The following is a 9,760-nucleotide window of genomic DNA, read 5'->3' on the forward strand; positions in this document are numbered from 1 at the left end:
TATGCTTTGGTATTTTTTATTACACTATTGCTGCACATGTTTAGTTCACCAATTGAGCTTGTTTGCCATATTTTATCATTGGCTGTCTTATCTTTGTGAAATGGCTTTTAGTTTTCACTGCACTTTTACTTTACTAGTTTGTTGCACTTTGTCACAATCTTTGTATTATAACTTTGTATTGGTTGATTTCATCTATTTTATGGGTGTATCTCATTTTGTTATCGATAATCTCATTTAGTTGCTTTTTGTTAACAAATGCTTGAATATAAAAATATTAGCAATGAAAATTTAAACTAATCATTTTCATAACTCAAAATTTTAACAAAAAATTAATTTCAAAAATTAAAATACATTTTTTCACAAGATTTTAATAACAGGAATCTCACCCCTCTCCTTCCCATTTCATCTAAATTTTAACTTAAAATATATTTTTGTTAAAAGATTTTAATAGCAGAGTCTTGCCTCTCTCCTTCCCACTTCATCTAACGTTATGCCTGCAGATGTGAAGATTTTAATAACAGGAGTCTCACCCCTCTCCTTCCCATTTCATCTAAACTTTTAAATTAAAATACATTTTTGTTAAAAGATTTTAATAGCAGGAGTCTCGCCCCTCTCCTTGCCACTTCATTTAAACGTTATGCCTGCAGATGTTAAGAACTTAAGATCATTATCCTACATTTTTTCTAATTACATGCTGTCTTCTTTCTGTGCCTCTTGATGAGCATTTCATAAAACAGTGCAAGCAAGGGGTTTACAGTCTGTCATTCTGAAACCAACTCGTGTAGTGATTGCGTTTGTATTATATGCAAAAGGAATGTTTAAGGATGGGAATTCTGCTACAAAACAAGGTTACTTATATGGGACAATCATCTACACAGTATTATATTTTTGGCATTAGAGTGTTATAGATAATATTGTTTCTAGATTAAATTTTGTATAGCTTTTTGAATCAACATTTCGGATTACATTCTGTGATCTATCATCAGAATGATATAGAGCCAAAACATACAAAAAAGATTATGGAATGTGATCCAAAATGCTGATACAAAACATTAAACACAATTTAATCCAAAAACAACATTATTTATATCATAGATTATAAAAATCTCTTATTATTAATTAGAGTGCTAGTTTTCCTAAAAACTAAGTTAGGAATTATTAGAAGAGACTGCTGATGTTCAGAACTTCGTTCTGCGTGTAGAGATAATAATAGTAGCAGTTGTACATTTATATGCTTTTCTTAAAAAAAAAATATACATAGGCTAATGAAGGTGCATTTAAAGGTATTTTTGGCAACCTAATCCACTCTTTAAGCTTCAATGATGTTCTATGGAATATTGTTTGCACTAACATACCATTATTATATCCTATATAGCAGTAGAGGCAAAGGAAGGGGGAATAAGAGTCAAGCACAGATGCTAGGCCTTTGATGGAAATGAGACGGAAAGGAATGTGATCAAGAAATGGTTTATCTAGGGGAAATCAAAAGACACCAATGATAGAGAATATTTTCAAACAAGAAGTGAATGTAAAAAACTTCAAGGTTGGTTTCCAGATATGTTAAGAGAAAACAGGGCAGATACAATTTCAGTCATAAGGGGAAGTTGTTACAGCTTGGGTGGCAAAAGCGATAGAAATCCTCAGTCTTAACTCAGGTATACGAGACTTGGAGCAGAACCTATAGGCCAAGGGTGTTGATGCTTATCTAGCTGATGGAAGATTTTATTAAATGATAGAACTTTTGGCAAAACCCTTAGAATACCATATAAGAACATATGCAATTAGATTGCTATTCGGTAGTGTAAGGGAATCTGTAGGATTTGGTACTAAAGAACCAACTTTAAGTAATTTGAGGGATTATTGAACCAAATCAAATATGCATTGTGATCCAATGGTCTTTCAGTTTACAAACTCTTGCTATAGTCTTTGTTTTCGATTGTTTATCTCAGAAAATAGCCATTTAAGTGGAAATCCATAAGCTAAAATGGTTGCACTGATTAATTTTAAGGTCAGTATATGTTGGATTTCCCATTTTCCTTAATTTCTAGCTTCTTGAATTTTGAGTAGGAGGTTTTATGGCTGAATCTATGTAAATATGCACACAGTTTATAGAGGATCATTTCGAAGCTGTAGCTTGTTGTAGAATGAATTATATGTTGGGTATATGCAGCCCAACGGTCACATGACCATTCAACTTCTCCAGACTGTAGCTTGTTGTATAATGAATTATATGTTGGGTATATGAAGCCAAACGGTCACATGACCATTCGACTTTTCCAGACTGTAGCTTGTTGTAGAATGAATTATATGTTGGGTATATGAAGCCCAACGGTCACATGACCATTCGACTTCTCCAGACTCCTCGATTCATACCTGAATATGAATATATAAATATATGTGTGCAGTCTATGTACTGTGTATTTGGATATTTGGTTAATAAGATAATTCCCTACTTGAGAGTGGATGTAGGCATTTGCCGAACCACTATAAATTCTTGTTTCGTGTTTTTGTTTGTGTTGTTTGCTTTCTGCTGTTTTGTGTTGATTATTATATGTTTTTCTCTACTCGATTAAATTAACAATTGGTATCAACGCTGAGGTTGTTTTGAGTAGAGAGTAATGTTATGCAAATGGAAGCTGAAATGAAACGCCATGTACATTGGTGGGATGGCTGGAAAGATGAGGAAGATTCGGCTGAAGAAGAGGATGGTGAGGCGAGTGAAGAGGAGCTTGAAGAAGATGAAACATATGATGTCGAAAAATATCAAGAGGAAAACATTATGAGACTAAAGGAGGAGAATTTCTTACTCACCGATTTATTGTATTATATGGAGGATTCCTTGGCAAGAATTTTGGAGGTTGAGACTTCGAGAATTATATGGGAAAAAGAATTGATGAAAAGCTTAAATGAACCAAGAGTAAATAGTTGCAACAAGCTTGAAGATATACCGATTGATAGGCATCTTGAGTTGGAGAATCTCGTAATAGCTCTAGAAAATCATCATAGCAATACACAAACCAAGCTATTTGCTCTTCAAGAAGATCTCCAGAATGCTCTTTTGAGAGAAACTAAGCTTTAGGCCAAGCTGAAGGATGTTGAGGAACAATTGACAAATGCCCAAGTTAAGGCTGATAAAATTCTATCAAAGGGTCGGAGTTCGAATCTCATTGAAACTCCTCATAGCTCTATGGCTGGAAGTTGGAGACATAGCAACTCAACCCAGTCCCTATTAGATGTGGTAGAAGTTGATATTGATGACAATGAATCAAGTGATGAAGAAGGTGAAGAGGGAGAAGACCTTTGTCCAGACAATTTCCTAGAAGAATATGAGCCTATGGAATTGGATGACGAAGTACAGGATCCTATGGAATTGGATGATGAAGTACAGGATGAAAGAAGTTTTGATCAAATTATGATTGATGCAGGGGGAGCTACTTCTGTAAATAGAAAGCTTCGTGATCACGATATAGATGATGATTGCAGGCCACGGCAAAAACATCATGTTGAGTCTCCAATCTCTAACCAGACTGAAGATTATGAGCCTAGTGATGTGGTGGGAAAGTTGCCACAGATCAAGTCTGTTTCGAGCTCTGTTTTGAATCATCCTCAAGTTGTGACGGTGCAGGATTTGCAGAAAGTGGTGAGAAATAATGCAAATATGCATGGTGCGATAGGAAGTACTAATTTGTAGGTTGTTCTGCCACAGGTTTCTGCAGGTCAAGAACCAGAGGAAAAGCCTGTCGCCAAAAAGAAGCCTTTTGCAGAGAAGTCACTAGCAAAGGTTATGACTAAAGAAGGAGAACGAAAGGACAAGGAAAAGCCTACCATTACGTTGCAGGAAATTCAGACGGCAGTAAAGCTTGTTCGTTCGGGAGAGCTCGATGAACTGGAATATTCTCAGATAGAGACGATGGTGAGTAAGCAAGCGAAGCGCACGATTTTGGTGGCTGAGAAACTGCGAGGAGCAGCCCTAGAGCTGTTTCGAATTTTGTCCTGTATGGAGAGGTGCACGGTAATATCTCTGAATAGCGCGCTAACTTACGAAGCACTGCTCAGAGAAGGGGAATCTTCAGAATCAAAAGGAATGAAAAGGGATTTTAGCACAACAATTTTGGAGCGAAAGGAGGCGGCGAGTCGGCTGGTTGTGGATGAAGCCATTAACGATGATAACTCGGTTGTTTGCCTGCACCGAGAAACCATGGAAAAGTTACAATTGTTCAGTGGAGACACAATCCTTATAAAGGGAAAGAAGAGGAAGGATACGATCTGTATTGTCCTGGCAGACGAGACTTGCGAAGAGCCCAAGATTAGAATGAACAAAGTCGTGCAGTCGAATCCGAGGGCTCGTTTGGGAGACGTGGTTTCTGTCCACCAATGTCTCGATGTCAAGTACATCAAGTGCATGCATATTCTTCCCATTGATGATACCATCGGGGGTCTCATTGGAAATTTGTTTGATGCCTATTTAAAGCCCTATTTCTTGGAAGCTTATCGTCCAGTAAGAAAAGGGGATTTTTTCCTTGTAAGAGGTGTAATGCGTGTGTAGAGTTTAAGGTAATTGACACAAACCCTGGGGAATATTGTGTTGTTTCTCCAGATACTGAAATTTTCTGTGAGGGGGAGCCCGTAAAACGGGAGGATGAAGATAGATTAGATGAAATAGGTTATGATGATGTTGGCTATGGACGTGGTGGGTGTGTTGTTGCCCCTGTAGGTAGGCCTTCCAGAGGAACCGATGGCATTAGCTACGAAGAATCTTCAAATGGCACTCCAGGGCAAGTTCAGAGCGATGGAAACCAAAATGGTCCACTTGTTTTCTTGTCATCTGGAGTAGCAAGGCCGAGGGAGGAAGTTTTGGCTGAGCAAGGCCAGGAACGGAGGAAATTGGATATAGTCTCCGAAGTTGAAGAATTTTATGGGGAATTGGCATGGTATGAAAGATTTCCTGTTGATGGACAGATGAGTTCTGAGCATTATATTGTGATTCTGTTTTTTGATTACAAGGATGAAATCGAGCCTAGCTATGCAATTCTCATACAAAATTAGGTTTTTTGTTGTTGTTATTCTTTCACACGATGTGGTAGATCCCATGGTGTCTACGAAAGATGACAGGTTTTTTAGATTTTTTATTACGGGGGAGCACACGAGTAGGAGACTCTGATGAAGGATTATATATCCACCTGCAGATAGTGGAGTTTTTGATTATGGATTTATGGGCGAGTTTGTGCTGATAAAAGTTGCAAGAGAAGATGCTTGGTTAAGTTTGCTCAGTGGTTAAGTTTTTTTCAATTTGACATGCTTTGGAGAAGTTTAGTTCGTAGTGTTCGTGAACAAAGTTTAGCCAAGTTAAAATTTTTGTTGGGCCTTGTTTTGTAAGTTTCGAAATGGAAAGCAGGGGATGCCACAATGCATAGCTGTGTCGGTTGGACTTCACGAGGGAGATTGTTGGGTATATGAAGCCCAACGGTCACATGGCCATTCAACTTCTCTAGACTCTTCGATTCATTCCTAAATATGAATGTATAAATATTTGTGTGCAGTCTATGTACTATGTATTTGGATACTTGGGTAATAAGATAATTCCCTACTTGAGAGTGGATGTAGGCATTTGCCGATTTCTCTGCTCGATTAAATTAACATTATATGATGGATAAGAAACATTAATTTAGAGTGTGAAATTGAATATGCAGGGCTATTTTAAATTGGAATTTATTTTTGAATTACATTGAGGGAAAGTGCAAAAATTTCAAGTGTCTATTTGTGATTAATTATTTTAGAAGACTCATTTGTACTTTTGTGATAATTTGGAGGAAAGCACTCTTTGCCTTTTTTTAATCTATATTTCTTATTTATAATTATTGAATTGTTCGTTTGCACTCATTGGAAAACTTATTTGTGTTTGTGAACACCTTGACTCATGAATGATTTTGTTCTATTTTTAAATTTTTTTTACCCCATTTAATGGTTTTTTCTAACTTTTGAAACTAATTTAGTTTCATTTAAACTAGCACATTTAATTCAATGAATGTTGATAAAGATTGATGGCATATTTATACCATTAAAGTTTGGTTGATGACTGTTGACTATACATGTTTGCACATTTCCCTTCAAAGATTGCACATTCTCATGTCGTAGAAATAGATTTAGATAGAAATTGGCTTTCGCTCATCCATTCATTAAATAATGTATAGATAGGAAAGGATTCAAGTTCGGATTTTTATTTTTTCCATTCTTTGACCTTTCCTCTTTTCTTTTTTTTTCGAGTTTTTGCTTAAGATGATCTAAGGTCTATATTAGTTTTAATGTTGAATTTAAATTAATTCATTTTTTACTTTTGATTTTAATTTTTTTTAACAAATATCAAAATTGTTAAAAAGAGAACAAATTAAGCATGTAATTGACCATATAAATTTTGATTTTAAGGTTTTAAAATATTAGCAACCGAATTAAATTTTTTTTTTTTTGACTTTTGACAATAAAATTCTTATATGTTAATGCCGTTCTAATTTTAGAATTTGATTATGATGGAATAAACAAGTTTTGACATACAAGTAAATGCAAAATCCATAATTAAATCATGATTTTTGTAAAAATAATCACTATTACTTCCTTTGTGTGAATATTTGTTAAAATTAATCAAAACTTACACAAATAATAGTTTTAATTGATAAATTAGAATCAGTAATAATAAATTTAATGAATATTTCCAATTTTAACATTTTAATAAGTGAACTTAAACAAAGTCGATGCTGATTAACAATTGTAGAAAGATAGATTCATCACACTTAAAATGAACTAATTGAAATATGTTGTTTACATGGCTTAATGATGAAAATCACTAAGGGAACTCCTATTTCAAATTACTAACTGTTAAGCACTTCATGGAGCTCCTTATGGATGACTCAACCAAAGCACTCTCTAGTTCAGGATTTTAACCAACTTCTTAATGGTTTGATGAATGACATTTTAGACTAGCCACCTTTCAAGAAGGGGACCCTTTATCATTTCAAATTGAAGGTTTCACAACTTACAGGTATAACTTCTTAATGGTTTGATGAATGACATTTTAGACTAGCCACCTTTCAAGAAGGGGACCCTTTATCATTTCAAATTGAAGGTTTCACAACTTACAAGTATATTGGTGTATCAAAATCCACATCACCATGTGGCTGTGAGAGACCCTTCATAAAGAACATGAAGCTAAAGTGTTATGAAGTTATGGTGGCATGAAATTAATGCGTGCAAAGTCTATGATTCAATTGAAATGCAATAACGAGAGAGATTTAGAACAAGTGCACTTGGATTTAACACTTCTAATTTTTCTTGATCAAACATGAAGAACTCCAAGTTAGCTTTCAACGATTTTGAATCTTGAAGCTTAATATTTGCACACAAAGACCATCAAACAAGCATAGAAAGGAAAGATAAGATCACTTATTTGTGATTCTCAAGATTAGTTAATGACACAAGAAGAGAGCATATGTAAGTAGATCTTAGGGGTTAAAAGATAATGGTTTGTTTTAGATCCTAAATCCAAATGTGAATAGTTGATTTTTAAGCCCAATTTCAAGTTTGTGAAAACATGTCAAACATGATTGTCTAAAGAATATAAAATATATTGTACCAATGCATTTCTTATGATTTTAGAAGTGATAATAGAACTCTTGCAAGGATAATAAAGTAATGTTATGATGCATCAAAATAGATTTAAATAAAATATATGCTCATCATAAGATTACAATTTTAATTTTTTGTTATTGACATAGTTAAACTTGATCTAATTATTTTGTAATATTTTGACCTAAAAAAAAAAACTTAAAGAAGATACCTTGATGAATTTCTAAGATCTTTTTTTTTTGAAAAATTCCTTAATATGTGCCCTAGAAAGCATATTAATGAAAAAATCCCAGTTGACAAGAATCTAGTTTTTTATTAATTATTTGACCTTAAATATAAAAATACTTTGGACATATCCCCTCTAAAATTTCAAGAGCTTTCTAAAAATGCAAGTCTATGAAAACTTCATTGATTTGTGACAAAAAAGTAGATTTATAAAAAATCATAAAATCAACATAACTCGTTAAAATTTGATGGTTAGGTTCCTAAGATCTTTGACATTTAGTGATTTTTTTTTTTAGATAAATTCATAACCATTTGAGAGATGACAAAATGTTTAAAAATCCTAAAATTTTGTCTTCACAAGGTGCCATAATTTTTTTTTTTGCAAAAAATCCAACAAAATGGGGTTCCAAATCCTTCAAAGACAAAGTTTTATATAGGGATGTAGGTCCTATTGGGCATGTCAAAATGTGAAAGATGAAAATTTAAATCAAATTAACATGGAACAATGCAATACAAGATCCTAATCCACGCTCACTGAATAAAGCCTAAGATCTTCACATAAAATCAAATGATAAAGAATAATACCATATAAAATACCTTAGCTTGTTGCATTGTTTCTTTGATATTTGCTTGAATGTTTGATATGTGGATTGCTTTCAAAATTTTAGCATAACCATGATAGCACAATGATAGGATGGCAACTTGATACTTGCTAATTGATAACAAATGCTTGATAGTGATTTTGCTCTTGATAATATTTGTTATCTTGATAATAATGTGATATAGGAAAAAATTAACGAGTAAAGGGTTTATTTATACGCTTCACTTAACATTTTATCAATGACATGGATTAATTAGAAACATCAATAGATGAGAAAATTTGAGAGAGGGTAGGACCTAAAATTAGTACATGGACTAATGACGTGGAAAATTAAGAGGGATCAAATAAATATGTCATGGTTGGAGAAACAAATAAAATATTAATTTTATTGATTTTGATGTGGAAAAAAATATACAACTTTGTCATTTTTTGGTGTTTATAGTTGCCATACAACAAAATTTTAGGAATTATTTTGAGTTATTATATCCCTTGAAATAAGAAATATATGATTTAAATATATCTTAAGGGTTAAATAATGAAAGCATGTTACTTTTTGATTGAAATTATTCTTGATGAAGGAAATATTTTATCTTATTCTATTCTTAATAATTTATATATTTTATAATCGTATGCCATTGTGCATCATTTGTGCAATGATGCATCAATCCATAGTATTTCAAATATCTTGAATAGCGGTGTGCTGAAATCTTCAATCCTTAAAAATGTTTTATTTTATGTCACAATTTTATAACTTATCTATGCCATAGCTACTGTAGACACCTAAAATATCTCATTGGCCATGTACTAATTATTCATCTAATTGATTGAATAATTCTTTAATTAAGCTAATTAATCCTATTCTTCAAAATTCATATTTCTTCATCATCTTATTAATTATTCCAATTTCTATTTTCTCATCATTTAATCATTAACCCTTTTCTAAATATCAATTAAATATTTATTATTTAATTAATTGAGATTTAAATCCTTTATTTTAAATAATATTTATAATTTAATTAAATTCAATTTCTAAATAATTAAATAGTTTCTTTCAATTATTTAATTAACTTATTAATTCCTCTAATTCAAATTCAAAATTCCAAATCCCCAAATTTAAATTCAAAATTCATATTTTTCTAATTTCAAATACATGTGCATGATTTCAAAAATCAAATTCTAAATATATTCAAATAACAAATTGAATTTAAAATAAATTCAATATTTGAATTAAATCTCATGCAAAGATTAAATTGAAAATCAAAGTCAAAGTTCAAGCACATGCTAAATTAATTAATTAATTAATTCAGTTATCTTTTC

At 32.5% G+C, this 9,760-nt stretch overlaps 1 pseudogene; it reads left to right on the top strand.

The window, feature by feature from the left end:
- Positions 1–246: 246 nt before the first annotated feature.
- On the top strand, positions 247–5,696 carry LOC131053062 (cell division control protein 48 homolog D-like; annotated as a pseudogene).
- Positions 5,697–9,760: the final 4,064 nt, after the last annotated feature.

This window comes from Cryptomeria japonica, chromosome 9 (assembly GCF_030272615.1).
Source record: "Cryptomeria japonica chromosome 9, Sugi_1.0, whole genome shotgun sequence".
In the NCBI taxonomy this organism is placed as follows: domain Eukaryota; kingdom Viridiplantae; phylum Streptophyta; class Pinopsida; order Cupressales; family Cupressaceae; genus Cryptomeria; species Cryptomeria japonica.